We start from the raw sequence: 25,113 nt of genomic DNA, 5'->3' as shown, positions 1-25,113 counted from the left end.
CTCTCTGCCCCTCCCCGTTCATGCTCTGTCTCTCTCTGTCCCAAAAATAAATAAACGTTGAAAAAAAAAAATTTTAAAAGTGGTGATGGGGGGTGCCTGGGTGGCTCAATGGGTTGAGCGTCCGACTTCGGGTCAGGTCATGATATCACGGTTCATGAGTTCAAGCCTCGCATCAGGCTCTGTGCTGACAGCTCAGAGCCTGGAGCCTGCTTCCGATTCTGTGTCTCCCTTTCTCTCTGCCCCTCCCCTGCTCATGCTCTGTCTCTCTCTGTCTCTCAAAAAAAAATAAATGTTAAAAAAATTTTTTAAAAATGGTGATGGACTCAGGAATCAGGGGACACTGCTGGGAACAAGTGCATTCAGGCTCTAAGCCCCACATCACAGCCCCCCACAGGGCACCCAAACCCCATGGGATACAGAGCCCCCCTCACAGGGCACCCAACCCCCATGGGACATATAGCCCCCTCACAGGGCACCCAACCCCCATGGGACACATAGCCCCCCCCCACAGAGCACCCAACCCCCATGGGACACACAGCCCCCCCACAGGGCACTCAACACCCATGGGACACACAGCCCCCCCCACAGGGTACCCAACCCCCATGGGACACACAGCCCCCCCCACAGGGTACCCAGGCCCCCCCACAGGGGCACACAGCCACCCCACAGGACACCAGCCCCCCACAGGAACACATAGGGACCCCACAAGGCACCCAGGCACCCCTCAGGGCACCAAGGCCCCCCCAGGACACCAGGCCTCCCAGGACACCAGGCCCCCAACACAGGGCACCAGGCCCCTCCACAAGGGCACACAGCCCCCCCTTACAGGACACCAGGCCCCCCACAAGGCACCCAGGCACCCCACAGGGCACCAAGGCCCCCCCAGGACACCAGGCCCTCCAGGACACCAGGTCCCCAACACAGGGCACCAGGCCCCTCCACAGGAACACACAGGGACCCCACAAGGCACCCAGGCACCCCACAGGGCACCAAGGCCCCCCCAGGACACCAGTCCCCCCAGAACACCAGGCCTCCAACACAGGGCACTCAGGACCCCCCCCTCAGGACACCAGGCCCCCCCACAGGGCACCCAGGACCTCCCCAGGACACCAGCACCCCCCCAAAGTGTATGTATGCCCCCTCCCCTGCAGGCACCTGACCCATCCCCCACCTCGAGGGGCCTGGCCAGGGACACTGCTGACCACACCCCTCCCACGCTCAGAAAGGGAAAGCAGATAGGCTCCCCTGTGACCTTCCTGACCTTCCTGATGCCGCCCCTCAATGCCAAGGACTGTTCCTAAGTGCCGCTAAATACATGTCCTACTAAACTCTGGCCTTTCAAAGCTTGGCTCTTTTTAGTGCAAACCACTCATTTCTTGTCGACAATTTCCTCAGCATGGGTTTAGTTAAACACATTCACTGTGACCATCTCACTAAGACCTCTTTCCCCTTAATTACAACAGGTCACAGGACCGTAAGGAAAGGTGGAAAAGGTTTGAAAACCAGCTAGAAACACTGTGTTTGTGTAGTAGTGCCTTTTTTTTTTTTTAATGTGGTGACAAAGAGCCCTGGGGTCTGACGGCCAAGGTACAGAGCCTGTCATCACGCCTCGTTAGCTGTGCAGCCTCCGCAGGGACCGTGCTCAGCACCTCAAACTCTCCATCTGTAAAACGGGGTGATGACAGCAGCTGAGGCAGGTGCACAGAAGTGCTTAGCAAGGTCCCCAGGATGAAGGGGAAGGGCAAGGGCCATTATGGTTTACCACACAGGGAAATGAGCACCTGCCACCATGGAGTCAACTCACTGGGTTCTTAGGGCCGTGTTTTAAGCTCAAACAAGTTCTTACATGGATCACCTTCCCAGCCAAGCCTATTGTCAAGCCCAAGAGCATCAGCCGATTGTCCAGCCTTCAAATCTGCTTCGGTGAAGTTCCGAATCAGAGACTTTTTCTCGCTTCTTGGTGTTGAAAGAGCGCCAGAAATTTGGAGGGAGATTACCACTTGCATATACTCTAGAGGAATCGGGAAAAGATGGCTTGCTTCCCGCCATGCTCATGAACCCAGGTAATGTTCCGAGCGTCAGCATTATTTTGAAAGCTGAAACCAAACAGTGATGCTTAAATCAATTCTAAAACATTACTTGTGTTTTACCCTTAAGAAAAGCTCAGCTTTCCCCCCCTTTGTCTCTAGAACTTACTTTAGAAATTTCAACAAACTTAATATTTTTTAACACAGTACCTTCTAAACATAAACACTTTCATAAGTAATTGTGTGTCATAAAAGCGGTTTTATACAGAGGAAATATCTGAAAAACTATAATTATTAAATATTTTGTGGCCAAAGATTGGGCTAAAAATAATAAACATTAAAAACAAACCCATGGAAATAACATGAAATTATGTTTTTGTCCAAAAGTCGCTCAGCAAGCTTCTGGCTGGACCACCATCAAGTGATGTGGCCTCTGGACCCGGACAGAGGAGAGGCGCTTTCTCGCACCGTCCCCTCTGGATCTTAATGACGTGAGAAGAGACGAGACGGAGGCAATCGTTCCCTTGTAAAAAAGTCAGAGGAGGGAATTAAACCAGCATCACGGAACCAAGAAGTCAGTCGGGACGAGCAAGTATGCAGAGATACAGGCAGAAACCCCGTTCCTGCCATGGAAGAGTCAAGGTGAACACAGAGAAATCAGAGAGGAAGTGAGATCAGACGACCATACACAGGCCGATGCGGGTAAGCGGCTCGGCTGGAGAGGAAGCGCCACACACCCTCACGGGAAAGCAGAAACACGCGGGGCCGAAATAACCCCCAAGACCGTCGGAGGAGGGGCCTCTGCCGTGAAGGAATCACTGCAAACTCCAACAGAAAAGGACTGACGACACTGTACGCCATCCGTACACAGTACAAGAAATGCATAGGTAAGATTTAAGTCTAAAATTTTAAAAAAACATCAGCCGTGTAGATGTGATACGACACTAGACTCTGGCAGTTCTGTGGGAAACTGCGGCCCGAGGACGCTGCAGGCAGAAAGGCTGTCGTCAGCCCTCTCCACCGCCAACAACTCAGGGAACACGGCCTTGTGCACCTTGGTGGCAAGCACGTCAGCCGCGTCACAAAATCTGGCCATGGAAAGGAAAGGGGAAAGGGCCAGGTGGAGGACGACGGAATGTCCAGGGCAAGACGACGAGGGAATAGCGTCTGGTGAGCTCCCAGAAGTCGTACAACCCAGGAAGGTGAGATGAGCCAAGTGTTCCCTGGAGAACGAGAGCAGGAGACAGACGTTCTCATCCAGGAGGAACAAAGCCGCAACCCCCACAGCCGGTGCTAAGAAGAACCCCTTCAGCCAACCAGGAATCAGAACAGATCTGGCCAGACAGAAAGGCCACGGTGAAAGGGGTGGTGGGGAGCACTGAGCCCGTGCAGAATGGAGAGGAAGTCTCCGCGGGGCTGGTTCCATGGCACAGACACATGCGTGTGCACAGGTGCACGTTCCAGGTCTTGGGACAAAGGAGAGACTATGAAAATACTACTCATTCTCTCAAAGCTTCCCAATATTGCTCAATTTTTTTTCTTTTTTTTTATTCTTAGAAGGCCTTTTAAGGGATTAAATCTGGGGCGCCTGGGTGGCGCAGTCGGTTAAGCGTCCGACTTCAGCCAGGTCACGATCTCGCGGTCTGTGAGTTCGAGCCCCGCGTCAGGCTCTGGGCTGATGGCTCGGAGCCTGGAGCCTGTTTCCGATTCTGTGTCTCCCTCTCTCTCTGCCCCTCCCCTACTCACGCTCTGTCTCTGTCTCAAAAATAAATAACACATTAAAACAATTAAAAAAAAAAAAGGATCGGGGCGCCTGGGTGGCGCAGTCGGTTGAGGGTCTGACTTCAGCCAGGTCACGATCTCGCGGTCCGTGAGTTCGAGCCCCGCGTCGGGCTCTGGGCTGATGGCTCAGAGCCTGGAGCCTGTTTCCGATTCTGTGTCTCCCTCTCGCTCTGCCCCTCCCCCGTTCATGCTCTGTCTCTCTCTGTCCCAAAAATAAATAAACGTTGAAAAAAAAAATTCTTTAAGGGATTAAATCTGTTGGGACGAAGAGATATTTGTGTCAAGAATGGCAACGACTTCAGCGTCACATCAACTTACTGCTTCTGTTAAGACTGAATAGTTACATTTCATATTTTTGTAAAATGGACCAAACAGAATACAATCTCATTTGCTCAAAGTATTCCTAGAGTTTGCACTATTTGGACTTGGTGTTTAATGGTGGTTATTCCCCAGAGGCAGGAGTTCTCACGAACACCTTCTAGTTTCCTGTAGTGGTTCAATGCCTTAGAGCATATATATATATTACTTTGCTTTTTAGTAAGATAAACTGAAAAGGAAAACCATCAAGTAAAAATATCCAGATTTTCCAGATATTTAAACAGTATTTTGAGATTTGTAAGATTTGCTTTGTAATTTTCATGAACTAATTTCTGTATTTGAGTTCATCTTCCACGTGAACTGATGGGGACCAATCCCTCAATCTGAAAAACCAAGTCGTACAGCATGACGCCTTGAAGTACACGTTCCTCAGAAACAGCTGAAACAGTAGCCAAAGTCACGAGACAGTTGCACAAAATGAGGATCACACAATCCGGACTCTTGATTTTGCTGGGGTGACTTGCACACAGTGAACAGAACAGTCCATCGCAAGGGTTCTGCAGGCCACCTAACCACTTACTTCTGCTGAAGAACGCGGCAATCAATACCTCCGAACGTAAAGTCCACCCAGGTCAAATGATACTCCCTCTGGATAGATTCCAGGCCCACGAAGGGTCCCAGAGAGAAATTCTGGAAAGGGTATAAAACGGTGCGATTCCCAGGGAGGCGACCCCTTTTTATGTCGAAGTTCCAGGATGCTTGTTTCGAGGGAAACCGGGCACAGTACTGTTTACATACACCCCTGGGAGGTGTGCTTGACCTGCCCTTGGGATTTTCTTCCTCTCCCTGGAAACTACACAGGCTGGAGGAGTATCACAGTGCATGGCACTCCGGTACGAGTATGATCAGTTCGTGCAGATCAATGTCAGGCAGGTTCTTTGCGGAACACCCCTGAACCCATACACCTTCTGCGAAGACCCACCTCCACGTAATGGCTGGTAACAAAGCTCATCTTTCCAGTGTTCTGAGGAGGGGCAGGCTCACTCACAGGAGGCACTTTGCTAACGTGGTGAACTGTACGTCCCGACGCTCCGGTCCCCGCGGAGGGTGCCTTCAGCACCCAAACCAGTCTCCACGCTGCTGCCCAAGGCCCCACGCTGAGGACACAGGACCCCAAAGCCTCAGCCATATCTCACTCCTCCGTTCCCATCATGACCCCAGACCACCCAGGAAGAGCTCTGTGTTCTCGGATCCCCCTAAGCAGCTGGGCACTCTGGGGGAGACCCCAGCCAGCGCCGGGCGAGAGGAGCAGGAGGCCGTGGGGCAGGGGCCAGGGAACCTCCACGAACGGACTGTTTCCTGGCATGAAGCCTGTGTGCACCTGCCAACAGGCAGAGGCGGGAGGAGACTGTGGGTGCTGAAAGGGGCCTCCTGGGTGTCAGGTCTTCAGCGTCCACACGGGGGTGACAGCTCTGGCTTTCCAGGGAGACAGACTCCTATCTGCCATCTCTCCAAGGATGGCAGTGCTACTGACACCTCCCTGAAAAACAAGGACTTGAAGATTCTCCTCACTGCATCGTCACAGCTGAGCCTCATTTGCAACACATCACTCAGACTTTTCATCAGTGATTCGAGTTATTTCAGTATTTTCCTGAAAGCATCGACTTTGGCTCAAGTCACGATCTCACGGTTCTTTAGTTCGAGCCCCGCGACGGGCCCTGGGCCGACAGCTCAGAGCCTGGAGCCTGCTTCCGATGCTGTGTCCCTCTCTCTCTCCGCCCCTCCCTTGCTCACATTCTGTCTCTGTCTCTCAAGAATGAACAAACGTTAAAAAATTTTTTTAATAAAAATAAAAAACCGAGCGTGCACAGAAACACCAACACTTCATAAATGAGTACAATCCCCACCCCAATTCCACCCTGACTCCCACCAAACTGTTCTCTTACATACTTAAATCTGGTTTTCTACATTAACCACATAAAAGTGTGTCTAAGGCAATAAAAATGCTTTATTTTTGGGGCGGCTGGGTGGCTCATTCGGTTAAGCATCTGACTTCGGCTCAGGTCATGATCTCACAGTTCATGAGTTCAAGCCCCGCGTCGGGCTCTGAGCTGACAGCTCAGAGCCCGGAGCCTGCTTCAGATTCTGTGTCTCCCTCTCTGTCTCTCTGCCCCTCCCCTGTTCATGCTGTCTCTCTCTCTCTCTCAAAAATAAATAAATGTTAAAAAATTTTTTAAAAAATGCTTTATCTTAATTGCATGTAATACTCTTCATTTTTTCAATCATTTCCAGGCATGTTTATGGACTTTGAGATTATTGCACAGAACAAAGCAGCACTGGACTTGTTCTCAGCACCTCGACAGAGGAGTTAACAGGTGTCTACTTCAGGTATAAATACAACATGAGCCATGTGAGACCAGCCACCCCATCGTCTCATTGGCTTTGGACATTCTGTTTCCTAAGTCGCTACAGCAAAATGCACTCACATGTAGCATAAACTGGTCATGCATACAGTGAAACGGGATGGCTTTTGAGGTCTGGTGTCACCTGTAACAAATATACATTTGGCCTGGCTTCAGCACGCTGTGATCTCCTCTGAGCTGTGACTATCCTGGGCTCCCCAGTCCTCCAACCATCCCTGAACGCCAATGGAGATACAGTGTCTGCCCCGTGTGTAAATGCAGCTTGCGAGGCAACCGTAGGGCTGTCCAAAATTCACACACATCCACTCGGACTCACAATGACACAGGCATCAGAACTAGACAAGTAACGTGGGATCCTGTCCTTCAGGAACTCAGAGTCTTTTAGGAAACTTCCCAAGGTACATGAAGGAGGTTTAGCTGGGGGAGATGGGGTGGGGGAAAAGGAAGGGGGGATGGGGTAGGAGGAATGGAGGAGGGATGGGGCAGTGGATGGAGGGGGGGACGGAGTAGGGGGCAGAGGGGGGTGGAGGGGGGACAGAAGGGGGACAGAGGTGGTTATGAAGGGGGGACAGAGGGGGGGACGGTGATGGAGGGGGGACGAAGAGGGGGTGAGGGGGATGGAGGGGGATGGAGAGGAGGTGGGGGGACGGTGACGGAAGGGGGGGCATAGGGGGGCAGGGGGGATGGAGGGAGGGACGGGGGACAGTGACGGAGGGGGGAAGGAGGGGGGATGGAAGGGGGATGGAAGAGGAAATGGGGTGACAGAGGGGGTGATGGGCAGATGGCGGAGGGGATGGAGGGGGTGATGGGGATGGAGGGGGTGATGGGGGAGCAGGTGACAGGGGACGGGGGGGAGATGGAGAGGGGGACGGAGAGGGGGCAGGGGGGATGGGGGGACGGAGGGGAGATGGAAGCGGGATGGGGGGGCGGCAGACATAGGTGGGAGGGGATGGGGGCAGAAGGGCAGCTGTGGAGAGGAGATGCATACCTGTTGGGGACGTAAAAGTTGCAGTGCTGGTGGGCTGTAGGGTCCGAGGACAGACAAGTGGGGACAGCGGGGTCCTTGGCACAGTTGGGAATGAGGCAGAAGACCAGGACTCGTGCACTGCGCAGGCCCAGGTTTAGGCCAGGGCTGGGGGAGGAGGGAGCAGGGCTGATGCATGACCCCTGATGCCAGAGGGGGCACATCAAGCTGGAGGGTCAGAGCCCAGGCACGGCGGTATCTGAAGGTCAAGAGGAGGCCAGGCAGGCAGTGTCCAGGAGAGAAGGGGGCGCACGTGGTCCAGGGGACACCAGCTTCTGGAAGGACTTTGAGGCCACAAACTATAGAGGGGTCAAGCCAGGTCAGAACAAGAGAAAGAGATGTACAAGGAATCCGTTGATGATCTCCTGTGTTGCCAAAGACGTTTTGAGACCAAGAAATCACATTTCTAGTCCTTCACGTGGAATGAACAGCTAAGAAATGAAGTTAGGCAGTAAAATACTCTTAGGCTGAGTGTTAACCAAAGCTTTGGAGCAAAGAATGAACGTTACACTTTGCCAAGAGACTTGGAGGGCCTCAGTCTGTGGACACTGATATTTCCGGGTTTCACGGTGACCCTGAAGCTAAAATCTACATTCTCATTAAACACACACATTCATAAAATCCCAGTACACGTTTGCAGGTATCTGGTGCCTACTTTTTGGTCTGAATACTAAGGGCACCAAGCAGGTAAGAATACTTAGGGCAAGAGAACATACTCCATCTGAAGTACCAACACGCGACACTGTGAGGCCACAACACACGGGTCATGGCAGAGTCTGTGAGAGCCAAACAGGTCCAGGACCCTTCTGGAGGGGTTCTTCCTACAGCTGTGGGCTAGCTTCCGCACGAAGCCGTATCGAGGGCCAGAAGTCCTTCTGAGGAAGCTCGCTGCAGCCACAGACAACATCAACTCCTTACCATAACATACACTACGTGTGCTGTTACAACACCATACAGGTGCACCAGGGATTAGCAGATAAACATTAGGAGAACCCGTCTATCATCTGTTCATCCACACTGGAAGGAAGCCAGCCTCAAAGCACAGCCGAGCTCCACGGACATAGCAGCAGCATTGCAAGTGGAAATGAAGCTCATTGTCTACTGGGACCGATTCCCAGCCCCAGCAGGAAAGGTGAGGACAGCCTCACAGGGAAGACAGCGAAATTCCCAAGGTCCACAGTAAGACCAGGGAGCAGAACATCTGGGCAAACATGGAGTTTGCCCTGGTTGTCTGCTGGCAGGGTTTCCGGGGCAACCACAAAAGCCCACAGTTTGACGCTAGATGCTGGGAAGTGGCGGGGGGGGGGGGAGGAGAAGGGAGTGCAGGGGTCCCCAGGGTCTTCAAGGTGGCTGTGGGGAGGGAGGGGAGCATAGGGGTCCCGCGGTTTTCAAGGTTGAAGGTGGCTGCGGTGGGGGGAGTGCAGGGGTCCCTCAGGTTTTCAGGCAGTGGGCTTTGCTTCTTGCCTGTGTGGTCACTGGAGATGTGACCTGCATGGAGCAAGCGGGGAGGGAGGTGCAGATGTGGAAATGTCCCCCGGTTAGACCCCTGCAGGTTTGCAGAGCAGGACCTCCCTCGTCTTTCTGTCACTCAGGAAAGACACCGGACACAGGGATGCCTTCCTGTATCGTGATGCCCTCAGAGCCAAGTGCCAGGGGCATGTGCCACCCGGGTCACAGCCAACCCCCAGGAGGAGCTGCCCAGCAGGAACAGCAGCTGAGAAGATCTAGAACAATGGGAAATGTCCAAGGTGCGTGCGGTAAGAAGACCTGGAGGGCTGAGGCAGGACGAGAAATAGGGGTTTGATCCCGATTTCCCCATGTACTTGCTCGTGATTGTAAACTCCCTCCTAGGGTGTCGAGACGTTAAGCCACACAGTGCGGGACAGGCCGTGGGGCCTGATGCATACAGGGCCCTTCTTCTTTCCTCCAAATCAGGTCACCTAACGGCTGTTCGCTGCTGTGGGGACAGAGCCCCTTCGTCTCCTGACATTTGGGGGAGTTTGGCTGTAAATTGTCCTTGGAGAAGGAAATCCTCGCCAATGCTGCCCAGGAGACCAGGCAGTCATAGGAAAGTCACATGGGCTGTCAACACATGGACCATGGATGAGGTCAGCTCCTGTTAGCGTCAACCCAAAGGAAATCTACCTGGAAGGCATGTGGTGGAAAGGGCCGTGCAGACTCCTCCCGCCAGCCCTGCCCAACCCCACATCCTGGGAGGACAGCACCAGGGCAGGGTTTGATCAAGGTGCTAAAACACTTGGGGACTCATGTCAGGGCACCCATGGACTTAGCTCCAGGACCCTGACCCACACGGCTCCTGGCCGTCATGAACACGCTTCCCTCAGTCCCACATCTGGGGACGGACAGGAACCATAAGGCAGAACAGAGCCATCTCAAACCATCTTCCCTTGACGAATTATAGATTTTCAGGGAATTTAACCAAATTCTGCCATTCAGGATGCTTGTTCTCAGATACACTGTAGGCTTTATTAGGGTTTCATTTTATGAAACATCATAAAAAATCCTATATAAATTTGATTGGTCTACTCTCCTTTGAAACATTTCTCTCTGCAAAATTTTCTCCACATGAATCACCTTGACTCACTCCGTACCTGGGGAACGGACAGGGAAACTGATGTTTCAGAGATGACCCATGTGCTAACCACATGCATTACTTCGTTTAATCCTGACAACGCTGTTCTCCACCTATGTAAATTAAGGTTCTGAGGGATTAAATAAGCGGTCTACACAGCATTCCATCTGAGGCCCGAGCCTGACTCTGAAGCTCATGTACCTGCCCCACCCATAACCAACACTCGGCACTAAAACGTACTGAAGGGACAGTCAGGCCAGGCAGGCCTCCTGAGCCGGTTCCAGAATGCCCGTCTCCCGGATCAGAACGAGAGCCCAAACGGCGCCATATTCCCCCAGCGTTGGCAAAAGCCCAGACCAGCCTCAGCGCCACCATGGCTGTGGCAGAGATACGTGAAACGTCACACAGAGTACGAACTCTGTAAATACTTGCTTTACTTCCCTCTGACTTGGAAGCATGTCTGGGACACTTGGCGGTTGTTCTGTTTCAGCTCAAAGTTTAGACACACGCATGCAGTCAGCATCACGGTGCCGTGCGGTCTAGCAGCCTGCCCCGGGGTCAGACGCGGCACATTCAGGCTGTCGCTGTTGTAACGGCCAATGAAGAACACGGACACTTGTCTTCACGGCTTTCGTTTACTTCTCACGTCGGTCACTCACACCACACGCGGCGACCCAAACTAAATAACAACGACAATGAAAACTGACCCAACGGTGGCAGCCTGTTTCCGAACACCCCCGTGCTCGAGTGAGTCTGCACGCTGGCTGGGTCCCGGGGTGCTGACGCTCGAGTTGAGCGCTGTCCGCACTGGCTCTCTGGGTCAGTCCCTTCCTCTGGATGGTCCACGCGGGCAGTCCCAGGTCGGCGGCTTGGGCTTGGCTGTGGTCTGGAGCAGGGCGAGCCGAATCTGCACCCACACCCTAAGAAATAAGGGGGAGGGTGCTTCCCGATGGGGTGGGGGGCGCTTCTGGTCTCCAGCTGCCAGCTGGGGTGTTTCTGCTGTGGATGGTGGACACGGGGTCGGCACACTGACACCTGACAGAAGCAGAGAACGTCGGCATCGGAAGGCACCAAGCCCCCGTCCACCCACCCGCCTCTATGTGCGAGGACACGCAGGCCGGCGGTGCCCTGGGCCGTGACCGAGGCCGCCAAGTCTGAGCCCAGGGCTCTCTCCACTGTGTCTGTCAAGGACATGCTTCCGACAAAACCCAGAAACGACTTCTACCCCCGGGTGGGAACTGGCACCCCGAAGCCACCTGTGGGACACGGGGTGAAACAGGCGCGCCCGGTGCCGGACGGCCTGTTGCCGCCACTTCCTTCCATCCAGCACAGGCTTCTGTATGGAGGAGACGCCCTCGTACGGCTGCGCACCTACCGCACCCTCAGAGCCTCGCGAACAGAGGAGGAAGCTGAGGCTCAGAGACGTGCAGGCGGGTCCAGGCAGCGCGGTGAAGTGTCTGCTTCCACGCCCGGGTCTCCGCATCAGCAAGCTCCAGGTCCATCAGCAGCTGGGTGTTGAGGGGATGTGCTGACCGTCTACCGCGTGCACCCAAACCGGCCAGACCCCAAGGCCCACCCTCTGCGCTCCGAGCCACAGTATCAGTGAGCCGCAGCTCTTGTTTTCCAAACAACTCACTGCCTTAAAGGGAAGGTGTAGACAGAAACAGGAGACTAGAGCAAATGTATCCACCTGACAAGTCCGTCTTAAGACGGTTCTCGGTGTGAAGCCAGGGGAGGGTCAGAGCCACCTGTAAGGGCCCCACAGTCATGAATGGACGTGAGTACTCAGCTCCCAGACCAGGGGTGCCGGCTCTGACGCTGAGTACAAGGCCACACAGAAGAAGGATGAGGGTGCCCCGGGTGCCTGGCAGAGTCCCATGTGGTTATAAGTGTTAGCAGGTCTTCAGTACTCACAGGGGTGAGGTGCTGAGACTCAGAAATCCTCAAATTTGCAAACACGCCCGTGGCATTTATTTCTCAAGATAATTCTACATTCTAGCAAAGAATCCTCGTTTTCTTAAACCTCCTGGCCTTCACTTCCGTCGAGAGCACCGCTGGTTTTCTTTATAGGGCTATATATTTTTTTCCCTACAAAGAGACAATCTGTATCACTTCATAAAAATCCTTTATAAACCCTCCATGGAAAAAGCCCCTTGCAGTACAAGCACGAAGCAGTAATTCACATCCTTGGCTGACTGCTGAAAACTCCTCATACCTGGGGTAAAAGAACTCAGGAGATAGTACAAACGATCAATGCTTCCTCCAGTCCGACTGAATATAAAAAAACACCTAGGTAAAAACAGCAGCAACTTTCGAGTGCTTGCTGCATACCGGGTGGAGCTCTGCGTGCTGGTGTGCAGCACACCAGTAACTTGCACAAGCCCCCCCCATTAGGCACCACCACGCCCACTCCGCCAACTCTGCGGCTGAGGCAGAGGCAGTGCCCATGGGAGCCAGCCAGGAGGTGGGGGTCCGCTCTCAAATGCTCTGCAGACTCTCCGTGCCGAGGGGAAGCGGTCAGACAGGACCAGGCAAGCTGAGAAGGGGGTAGCTAACTTCTAAGCAGCAGCAAGGGACACGCCTGGACAAGAGAAAGAAGGCTTTCTGAAGAAGAAACACTGGCGTCTGATTGGGCTGAATATGGCAAGAAATAGATAAGAAATTTGGGATATCAAGACTTACTATATTTCTAGTCAATAATAAAATCCAGCCTCCTCATGAAAGACAGTCCACGGAATGGGAGAAAATATTCTCAAATCATCCGACTGACTGAGGAGGGATTAATATCCATAATATACAAAGAACTCCTACAAGTCAACAAAAACAAAGCAATTCAAAAATTGTCAAAGGACTTGAAGAGACATGTCTCCACAGAAGACCTACAGGTGGCCAGTGAATACACGGGAAGCTGCTCACCACCACCTGCCTAGAGAACACTAAGTCAAAGCCACCGTGGGACCACCTCACATCCACTTGTTCAAAAGAACAAGTAACAAGTGATGTGGACAACTGGAATCTGTGCGCACAGCTAGTGGGAACATAAAACGCTGCAGCCACAGTGGACAATTTCACCGTTCCTTAAAAAGTTACACACGGGATCAACCTATGATCTGGTAATGCCACCCTGGGTGTAGAGAGCCAAGGGGGTGAGAGCAGGGCCTCAGGCGTACTGGGGCCAAGAGGTGGAAACTCCCCAAACATCCACTAGAGAAATGAACAAGATGCAGGGCACACATACACAGAAACGTTATTCTGCTGGAGAAGTGAATGAGGTTCTGACTCCCGCCACAACGCAGATAAACCCTGCAAACGTCATGGCACGAGAGATGTGTGGACACAGAAGGGCGAACACCATATGACTCACTCAGGTCAAGTAATGATAATGTGCCTGGAATGGGCAAACTCATACAGAAGAACATAGAGTGGGGTCCCCGGGGCTAGGGCGGCGGTGTAGGGTCTCTGGGACTATGAACAAGATGAAAATGATGTTCGCACAACTCTGTGAACGGACTTCATGCTGCCGAGCTGTAGACTGAAGAATGGTGCAGAGGTACATTTATGCACACTTTCCACAATAAAACCCTGACACTTCCACGGATGCACGCTTTCCACAGTAAAACCCTGACACTTCCACGGATGCACACTTTCCACAATAAAACCCTGAAACTCTTCAACAGAGAATTCAGTGCCTTCTGGATCTTAAGCACCTGCCCGTGGGGCCTTCCGGCCATGAAGGTCCCTTCCTCCAGCTGACGCACACTCGCACCCGCCCTCTCTGCAATGCAGTTCCCTCCACCCGCTGACTCCAGACCTGCCTTCTCCACGGTGTCTCCTGGCTGCTGGCGGTCTCCTCCCTGAGCCTGGCCGAGGGGTGCCCGAGGGACCCTCAGAGCTCTGTGCTTCAGACTCTACCCACCGCCAGCAGCTGCAGGGCCAAAGCTCCGCCAGAGCCCCGTGTGTCGAGTTCACCCAGGGGCAGGCACACGGTGCATGTGCCATAACCCAGACTACACGACTCACAGGGAGACAGTGAAAGTGTTAGCATCACAGTCCCCAGACTGTGCTCCAGGGCACCTGGGGGACAAGGCCACCAGATCACATAAACTTTCAAGGAAAAGAGACCAGTCCTCAATATCTGTTGGGCCACCTAAACCATCACCTTAAGAGAGTTCAGTTTCTTCATTAAATTGTACTATGTTCCTTCCAATGGGTCATATCATTGTGAGGCTGGGTCTCTGGTCGGCCCTTCATTCAAGGCCCAAGGAAAAACTCAGTATGGGAACAGGAAATAGCAAGTCGGGGAAGCCATGAGAGCCCACGGGGATACGTGTTCCATTAGTAAGTGCACATGGCTGTTTGACAATGAGATGTGAGTATCTTTGTTTCAGTTTACGTGCATTCTCATTGAGGTACAACTGACATATAACATTAGTTTCACGTGTACAACCTAACAGATAGTTGTACATATTGCCAATGGTCTCCACAATAATTGTAGTTAACTTCTGTCACCACACGTAGTCACTAATTTTTTTTTCTTGTGATGAAAACGTTAAAGATTGAGTCTCTTAGCCACCTGCAAATATACGACACGGTGTCACGAACAATAGTCACCATGCTCTATCTTGCACCCTCGGGACTTACTTATAACCGGAAGTTTGTGCAGTTTTTAAATAAGTACTACTACGTTAGCACTGAAATACTCAGCAAATTGTTCAAACCTAACAACCTGATAAAATGAACAGGTAGGCACTTCTTCTGGCCAGGGGCACTTCGAAAACCCTACTGAGACACTAAGGTGGATTTCTGGCTTAAAGAAAATTTCGAGGAGGGTTGGCCTTACCAACCAGGCGGACGGCTTACTGTTCCTGATCACAGAGATGGACCGAAAAATCAATATACAGACTTGAACCGATGCTGTCCGTCAATCAAGGTGGGTAAGGCCAAAGCCCCTTCCTTTTTCTGCGAAACAATCTTCTGACTCGATGTTGGAGTCATTATGCTGGTTTTCACTGTGCATTTGTCGAGGGCATTCGACGGAGCAGATGCGTGGAAGTGCACAGTAAAGACACACTGAGGCAGAGCCCGCTGCACACGTGGAGCCCACGTGGAGACCACAGGCAGTCCCCTCCGCATGCCAACTGTCATGGCCTGTGGGAGTCCAACCAGAACACCTGCATCAACAGAGCATCTGAAAGAACAAAACATACCAAGGAAGTGGTACATGGATGTCAGGCGACGACCGTGAGGTAAACGTCAGAATATACTCCTCACGCAAACCAGCATTTCTTAACCCTACGGTCTGATGGTGACCCTAACGCACTCATACGCATTCTCTCAAGATCCCGAATACGCTATGCAGACTTTATATAAATAAGTGTAAATTATTACCACAAGCGTATATAGGTATAAAGTAATTTTATTCTGAAACAAATAGACAAAAACATTATGTAAGATTTTTCTGAAAATAAAAGCATTTGATTTTTGATCATTTTTACGGGTCCTTTTTTTGAAGTTTGAGACATGGGGCCTCAGGCCTGGCCTGTGCCAGGCGCTCCGGTCGCCCGACACCTTCACCTTCAGGAGGAACGGGCTCACCTCCGGGGCAACGCCATTTCTGCCTCAGACGCCATAAAGCAAGTCAAGTGAATTTTTGGTTTCCCGGTGCACATAAACACGTTTACACTACCCCGTCTCACATGTGCAATACCATCACGTCTGCCATAATGCACACACTCGAATTCAAAATACTTCATTGCTAAAAAATGCTAACCATCACCTGAGCTTTTCAGCGAGCTGTAACCCCAAACACAGATCACCGTAACACATGTAACAGTAATAAAAAATCTGAAGTATGGGGAGAACTGCCAAATGTGACAGAGACACGAAGTGAGCTCACGCCATTGGGAAAACAGAACCTCCACGGGTAAAGCACAAAACCCGCCAAGCACGATCAAGCAAGGGCACCTGGCCTCAAGTCCCTGCACCTGGCCTGAAGACACCTGGTCTTCAGATCAAGTGTCAGCAGAGCCTGGTCCTTCCCGATGCCGACGGGGCAAACACAGGTGACGTGACAACGGAAGACCGCCATCACCAGGCGCAAGCATAAGCCGCTACTGTAAAAACCAGGAGCACTTCCTGCTCAAATGTCAAAGCACAACACCTCCCCTCCCCGGCCGCAAGTCAGGTGCATGCTACTAAGAAAAGCGTGACGCAATCACCTGGTGACAGCACGTTTTTGGGAAAGAACGCACACACAGATCCCCTACGCCTGCTTCCGTGAGGCTCAAATACCATTTCTTTCCTCGTGGGGGATATTCGGTGGGGTTCTTGCTGGTCTTAGCTGTTCTCCCAACTATTTGGAGATCTGTATGTTTAATGCTCTCATCTCCATCTGCTTAATGCTTTTATTATTTTGTCATTATAATCCCATTAGAGGAGACTCTTGTTGCCATTAGGATCCTTTGTGGAGTCGTCCTGACTGCTTTTTGAAGGATTTTAATAATACGGGCCCCATCCAGATGCTGGAATGGCGATCACCACACCCAGATTTAAATTTCTTCTGCCTCAAGAAGTCTCATCTGCTGACTCCCCCTCAGACGCCAGGGAGTGCAGGAACTGGTCCCTCCCTCATCACGCTGCCCTGCCCAGGGGAACACCACTGATTCTGCGGTGAACCACAGGCTCACTGGCGGGGGGCGCCAGCTGCAAAGTTATTTTTGTAATAAGACGTCTTGTACACTTTTTGTTATTAACGTTTCAGAGCTGCGTTATTCTCATTTTGGAACGTTTAAAGAAACCTCATTCAATAAAACACACAGAAGTTAAGCTGCCTTGCACAAAGCCTTTTAAACGTTAGGAAAAGCAAATACAGCTTTGAAATGCCCTGCCAGACAAAGATCCATGTTGAATTACGACCAAGCCAAGATGAGAACCCGGCTGTTCCCTCTCTTCCGGACCACCCTCCCCATGGCCTTGAGACCCAATAAACAGTCTACAAAAATGAGAAAATGTTCTCTATATCCTGTAAAGAATAAAGACAGTTTTACAGATTTTGCCAGATATGAATGAAAATATGCACCTCCTTCCCCAACAACTCAAAATAACCCAGCAAAGGCAGGAGCTCAACAGTGAACATGTAAAACCAACTGGCAATAACCTGGAGCAGCAGCTTGAAGTGCGCCCCGTTGGGGAGAGAGGTTTCGCTCCATCAGAACATGTCACATCGTGGTGCCAGACACCCGCAGTGTTGACCGTGTCACCCTGACGTGAGCCATTTGCAAGACCACCCCCCCACCCACCCGCACACAGACTCGGCGTCCTGCAGTCAAGAAGCAGGTGTGGACATAGGTTGTCACCAGAAACACTAAAGGTAGGAGGTATTCTTCAGGACAAATCTCCGGGGGTAGAATGATTTCGTTTTCTCAGCACCCAGAAGTGGAGTAGAAGAGGGAGGAAGCTAGTACACCTCTACCCACTCTGGTCCACGAGGAATGTTTACAAACCACCGGCAGAAGAGGAGACGAGACAGGAACACGCAAAACTGCCTCGTTGTCACGGAGAGGGTCTGGCTTTTTGGCATACAAGTCATAGATCACGGCCACCTATCCAAGTCATAAGTCATGAGTTTTTAACAGGTTTATTAAGAAATAACACACGGGGCGCCTGGGTGGCGCAGTCGGTTAAGCGTCCGACTTCAGCCAGGTCACGATCTCGCGGTCCGTGAGTTCGAGCCCCGCATCAGGCTCTGGGCTGATGGCTCAGAGCCTGGAGCCTGTTTCCGATTCTGTGTCTCCCTCTCTCTCTCTGCCCCTCCCCCGTTCATGCTCTGTCTCTCTCTGTCCCAAAAATAAATAAACGTTGAAAGAAATAACACACTGACGTAAAAAACCACTCAAAGTGCACACTGGTTTTTAGCACATTTATAGACAAGGGCAACCACCACTGCAATAATTCTAGAACACTGACATCACTTCGAAAGGAAACCCTACACCCAGGGACAGCCATCCCCGTGCCCCTCCACCCTGGACACCACGTGACCTCCTGCCTCAGTGGGTCTGCCTGCTCCGGACGTTCCCCATACACATACTCACAATACGTGACGTCCTGCGTCTGGCGTTGTCAGAGCACCGTGCCTTCGTGGTCCATCCACGCTGCGTAGTGTGTTAGATCCCTTCTTATCCCTAATTCCCCACCTCACTGGAGTGCCACGTCTTACCCCTCCGTTCACCTCCTGACAGACACCTGGATTGTTCACACTCTTTGGCTGCTGAGAACGATGCGTGTGAGGACATTCCAGTACAAGTTTTGCATGGATGTGAGCTTTCCTCTCTCCTTGCTGGGTGTGCACCTCGAGAGGAACCGCCGGGCGGTACAATAATTGACCTACTGAGCGACCGCGAGCCGCCTTCCACCACGACTGAGCCTTCACACTCCCACCAGCAACACACAAGGGTCTCAATCTCTCCACACCCTCACCAGCATGTGCTATTCCCCATGGTTCTTCCTGATCCCTATAGGCACCCTGATGGATGTGGGGTGGCACCGGACCGTGGCTGGCACTCACTTGCATTTCTCCAGTGGCCAAAGTGTGGGGCATCTTTCCACATGCTTGTTTGACATCTGAGTATCTTTGGAAATCTGTTTATTCAGAATCTTTGTCCATTTTTAGAGCATTTTTAGGCTCACAGAAACACTGAGCAGAAAGTACAGAGACCCCCATGTCCCCGCTGATGCCCCCTATGCCCCACCCCAGCATCCCCATGGTCAACATGTGCACCACTGGGGTGTGTCTGTGAAAACTAACAAACAGCACTGGCACGCCCTTATTAAGCCAAGGGCACCCCTGACTTCAGGGCTCACTCAGTTGCTCTGTTGTACGAGCTCTGGTAAACACATAACGTCATGTGTCGACTATCACACGTACGCCAGCCTTTTGTAACTACCCCATGGGGCTTGGCCGGCCTGTTCCTTTATTTTTCATTCTCTCTGCCCTTGATTTCCAGTTGGGTAAGCTTCCATGGACGACTCCTCCAAACCACAGATTCTTCCCTTGGCTGTGCCCAGTCTTCACCCATTACGGAATTTTGATTTCTGGCATTTCCTTTTATTCTTTTGCTGACTTTCCATCTCTCTGCTGACACCACCCTGTGCAGTTCACTTCTTCCACCAGAGCCCTCAGCCCACCCCATCTGATACTCCACAACCAGCTGAACCCAAGTCTGCTTCCGACGCACGTCTCTTCGGACTGTGCCTTCTGCCTCTCAGCATGAAGGCCAGAGCCCCGGACAGGCTGCGCCAGGTAAGGGCTTTGACGGGACGGCTGACGCTCACCTGCATAGGAGTTGGGCTGTTCCGTGTCTGCTGTGCCTTCAGGCCTGGACGCTAACATTTCCTCTGGTGTTCTTGTCTCTCCCGCTATTTCTGGGCTTCCCTCAAGACTCCTCCTCAAGTAGGGCCTAGCAGAGGCAGAGGCAGGCCTGTCACCCTGCAGAACCCCACTGCTGTGCCGGGAAGGCGTGTGGTCGGGGAAGCCTCTAGGTGCCGTAGCTCCGTCTCCGTCTTGCTCTGAGCCTGCGTTCCTGGGCTGAGGCTTCTCTGCCATGTTCCCCATATGTGGCAAAGGGAGAGGAGACACGCCAGGGCTGGGTATCCCCTCAACCACATCATATGTGATTTGCAAATATTTTCTCCTACTCTTTGGGTATCTTTTCAATTCCATGATGTTGTCCTTGGGAGCTCAGAATTTTCAGTCTGGATAAAGTGCAATTATATACGGAAGTCCTGAGTCTTGACTGACACTGCCTGGTTCTGAGATAATCATTTAAGACCAAGGCAAGATCCTGACATAGAAGGAAAGACACATCAAGAGCGTGTACAATTTGAAGTTTATGGTTAAACATGCTGAACGTAGGCAAAAAGAAAAGAAAAGAACTTGCTTATACCTTAAAAGAATTTTGCACTAGAATTTTATATTTGCTTATGAGATTTTAATTGTATTAAAGTCAGGGCACTCTGGAGTCTGAGATCTATCATAGAAAATGCACTGAAAATCTCAGGTGTGTTAGTAAGCCTGGAATCAAGGCCACAGAACGTACTAGGAACTCAGCACAGCTCCGGTCTAGAATACCACTGATTTAATTGAGTAATTAAAGCATTTCCATATACTAAATTTTGAGAGCATTTTATTAAAGTAATTATATGTTTTCAAGGACATAAAAATCACGTATTCCCATTTCTTAGTCACAAGGAGAAAGCTCTTCTTGGTTCGAAAAAACAATGACATACTTTTCCTTGCAAAGCTTTTCTGATAAACATCCTTTTAAGTCTATTCCAATCGCACCTATTTACTCCAGTCCAAACAACAGTCCTGTTCTCTTCTATCACAGAGAAACACAACTAAGGTCAAACAGATGGGTGTCTAGGTCCCCAAGCTGTGGGTGCCAGTCAGTGTTTAACAGCTGCTTCTAGGGGGTGTGGGGGGAGGCCGTGTGACCAACAACCATCACCACATAAGACCACAGAGAAATGTTTGGTTGCAGCCTGATTCGCCAAAGAGCTCCAGTGTCACCGACAAATGAGTGCGGCTCTAACGTGAACGTTGCTTGTGTTAGCGAGCAAGACAAAAGAGGATACAATGAAGACGTGTCAGAATCTCCCTCGTCTGTCAGTGATGTGAGCAGCTTCCTTGCTGAACCACGTAATGGTGTCTGAACATTAAAAGAGCATTTCCTCCGTGTTTGCGCTGTTTACAACACACTGGTGAGACCCAACACGCTTTCAAGTTTAATCCACACTGGTAACAGTTGTCGGCTCACACAGTTGATGAAACAGTCCATCAGGCCCTGATGGGACACGGTCAGTTCCCAGGGCAGGGACCACCCCCCCCCCCGACACTCTGATCTCACACCACTGAGAGGGCATCACTGACCAGGAGCCCATGTGCAGGACCCCCTCCAGGTGCCACAGACACAGCTTCCAGAGCCCAGGTGACAGTAGATGGGACATGTGTTCTGCACGGTACCTGTGTGATAGTGTTCATGGTTCTGAGTTCACATCATCCATACCTTTCAGCCCAGTTTGTACTCTAGGGCAGTGTCAGGTTCACGGCAAATCTGAGAAGGCACAGAGACGGCCTGTACCCCTCTGGCCCCCCCAGGTGCACAATCACCACGATCAGCATCTCCACCGGAGGGACATTCGCTACCACTGATGAACTTGCACGGACACATTGTCATCACCCAGAGCCCACGGTTTACGCCAGGGTCCCTCTTGGTGTTGGGCATCCTGTGGGTGTGGGCAAATGTATAGTGACATGTATCCACCATTACAGTATCACACAGAGTAGTTTCACTGCCCCCAAATCCTCTGTGCCCCACCTGTTCGTCCTTCCCTCTCCCCGACCTCTGTATCATTTGATGTGTAAACTGACACGCAAAACGCCTGCAGAGGCGGCACCTACCTCGTGAGGGCGGTAGGAATCCACTCCTGTGCACGGTGGCCCTGGTCCACTCCAGCCCTGCCTGCGGCCCAGCCCAACACCTCCACCAGTTACCGCAAGCGTTTTCCCCTGGACTGCAAAGGGAAGGTGGGAAGGCGGGGCTGCTCCCCGCCACCAGGCTCCCTGGTGGGGGCTCCGGTGCCCAGGCCTCTCCCGGGGGAGACCCTCAAGCAGGCGCCTCAAGGGAGCAAGCAGAGCTGTGCACTGGGTGGGGGCGGGCTCCAGAGGCCCCCATGTGGGTCTGCTGTGAGCTCGTCCACCTCTCACCGAGTACTTCAGGGGCTCTGCCTGTGCTGCGCTCCTGCTCCATCACACATGTTCAATTATTCCACCAACTGTACATTTCCTATGGAATTAAGTGAGTCAGCACAGCACAGCCATTGGTAAAGAGCCTGGGAGGAGGTAAGCACTCAATAACCACCGCTGACACCATTATTCCATTATTTTTACTGCTTATGTGGGGGTTGTATTCAGTAAAAAGCCTGCTTTTCCAAGTTACAATATAAACGAAAGTTGCAATTCAGATGCTGTCTGAAGTCACCGAATTAAGATTAAATACTCAAGGATTATCAAAAGAAAACGTGAGTAAAACAAATGAATTTCGGGGTGTGTGTGTGTGTGTACATGTCTGTGTGTATGCAGATGTGTGCAGATGTGGGTGCACATGTGAGTGCAGGTGAGAGTGCAGGTATGTGTGCATGCAGGTGTGGGTAGGTATGTGCATCAGGTGTGGGCAGGTATGTGGATACAGGTGTGTGTGTGTGCAGGTGTGGGCAGATGTGAGTGAAGGTATGTGAAGGTGTGAGTGCAGATATATGTGTATACAGGTGTGGGGGCAGGTCTGTATGAAGGCAGGTATGTGTGTACTGCTGTGTGTGTGTATGCAGGTGTGAGCAGGTGTGGGTGCATGTGTATGGGTATGTGTGCAGATGTGAGCACAGGTAAGTGTGTGTGCAGGTGTGTGTGAGCTCAGAGGTGAGTGTGCCCCCATGCATATGTCAGCAAAGAGACTAAATCACACTCAATCATACTAAATTGGAATAAGGAAGCCTAAACAGAAAACATATATATCCTACTCATCATGAAAAACCACCTCCATGTTGAATATACCTTTTTGGATTCCTCAGGATCTTACAAGCTAACAAAACAAACTTCCTTCAGTGATTCTGTGAAGCAGATCCATACAGATATTTGTACCTCTCCTCAGAAGTACATCCCATCCAAGAAAAAAATCCAGCCTGAGACAACTGTGCAGTTAAATTCTAAAGCACCTCTGCCCAACTTTGAATCTTTCCTTGTTCCACACTGAATTACAGGCTATCCCACCCTGATCTTTCCATACAACTATTACTCACATAGAAACCCAGAATTCGCGAAGGTATCCAGAGAGTTAAAGACATTCTCTAAGCTTCAGCAACCAGTGACTCTTTCTCAGATGAAATGCATAAGAATAACCCACTTACTCTCAAAACCACAAAGACCGAGAACACAGTTGGCACAAATTTCTCAAGGCTGTGTGGTATCTGAGCCATTTTAAAAGTGAAACAGACCCTGATCCCGGCACACCCCCACTTGCTCAAGGGTAGGATGCACTTTAAGAAACACTAAGCTTGTGAAGAGCCTGACTGCCATCAACTCAGGGTGGTAGGTAGACCATGCACCATCAGAACATGGCGCAGGCAGTGAAATCAAGGGTGTCACCTGGTCCAGCCACCTCTCCCAGAACCCACCCGCGAAGGCACCTGCATGACAGGGAGAGACGAACATCCCGAGAAGTTTATTTCAGCATCACTAAAGAGGAGATTGTCTAAGTGTCCATGATAAAATGTATCATGATGCATCACAAAACACGTGCTCCTCACCTCTGGAAAGTTAATTTTCTTTGTAATCATATTGCCTTCTGAAATTACATTTTCACGTGATGCTACATGTGGACTATGAGGTAGCCGCACAACAACATCCCTAGCCCTCTGCCACTGAGTTTAATCAAGTGACCATCTCCCCGGAGACCATTCTGTGATATTCCTTCCCCCTGCTGTCTACTGAATGTGTGTGTCCCCGAAATCCAAGGTGATGGGTTAGGAGGAGGGGGTTGGGAATGAGATGAGGTCATGAAGGTGGAGCCCCCATGATGGGATCAGTGTTCTCATCAGAGATTCCAGAGCCCCCAGCCCCTCCTCCATGACAGGACACCGTGAGAAGATGCCATCTCTGAAGCAGGAAGAGACCTCACCAGACATTGGATCTGCTGGCACTTTGATCTCAAACATCCAGCCCCCAGAACCATAAGAAGTAACTATCTGCTGCTTATTATAAGCCCCTGTCTGTGATGCCCTGTCACAACCGCCCAACGGACCCGGACATCTAGGGTTGGACCCAGGACACTTAGGATTGGACCCAGGACACCTATGGTCAGACCTGGGACACTAGAGTCGGACCTGAGACACCTAGGGTTGGACCCAGGCCACTAGGGTTGGACCCAGGACACTAGGATTGGACTCAGGACGCTAGGATTGGACCCAGGACACCTATGGTCAGACCTGGGACACTAGAGTCGGACCTGAGACACCTAGGGTTGGACCCAGGACACTAGGATTGGACCCAGGACACTAGGATTGGACTCAGGACACTTAGGATTGGACCCAGGACACTAGGATTGGACCCAGGACACTAGGATTGGACTCAGGACACCTATGGTCAGACCTGGGACACTAGAGTCGGACCTGAGACACCTAGGGTTGGATCCAGGACACTAGGATTGGACCCAGGACACTAGGATTGGACCCAGGACACCTATGGTCAGACCTGGGACACTAGAGTCGGACCTGAGACACCTAGGGTTGGACCCAGGACACTAGGGTTGGACCCAGGACACTAGGATTGGACTCAGGACACTTAGGATTGGACCCAGGACACCTATGGTCAGACCTGGGACACTAGAGTCGGACCTGAGACACCTAGGGTTGGATCCAGGACACCTAGGGTCAGACCAGGATACCTAGGGTTGGACCAGGACATCTAGGGTCAGACCGGGACACCCAGGGTCAAACCCTGTGTTCAAAAATATAAGTTTGTGGGTGTTCACTGAGGTCCTGTGATTCCAATGCCTGTGCCATGCACTGGCACCTACAGCCTAGCCATCATCCTGTAAAAGGTGTTGGAGGGTGTTAGAAATTAAGTGTGGCCTGTTCTGACAGCCACCCTGTTCATCAAGTTCAGGGACTGTCAAAGTAGAAGGAAACCAACCTCCCTGAGGCCAGAAGGACAGGCCAGGGGTTTCACCTGCGTGTGCTCAGGTCTTGTACCCTGTACACCTTCTACAGTGGATGGGAGCACATTTACAAAGACAAACATGAAGACTGTTGATACGCAGACTCTTAAGATTCTGTTTCTAGGGGCGCCTGGGTGGCTCAGTTGGTTAAGCATCCGATTTCAGCTCAGGTCATGAT

At 51.5% G+C, this 25,113-nt stretch overlaps 1 protein-coding gene across 5 annotated transcripts in view; it reads right to left on the bottom strand.

Annotated features, from left to right (window-relative positions):
• Nucleotides 1-25,113, bottom strand: part of DLGAP2 (DLG associated protein 2) — a 781,526-nt gene that overhangs the window by 537,878 nt on the left and 218,535 nt on the right. The gene's annotated exons all lie outside the window — the stretch shown is intronic.

This window comes from Puma concolor, chromosome B1 (genome assembly GCF_028749965.1).
Source record: "Puma concolor isolate L17-30 chromosome B1, mPumCon1.1.hap2, whole genome shotgun sequence".
Lineage (NCBI taxonomy): Eukaryota > Metazoa > Chordata > Mammalia > Carnivora > Felidae > Puma > Puma concolor.
The sequence above is the reverse complement of the archived record's forward strand: the minus strand, read 5'-3'. Positions and strand labels throughout refer to the sequence as shown.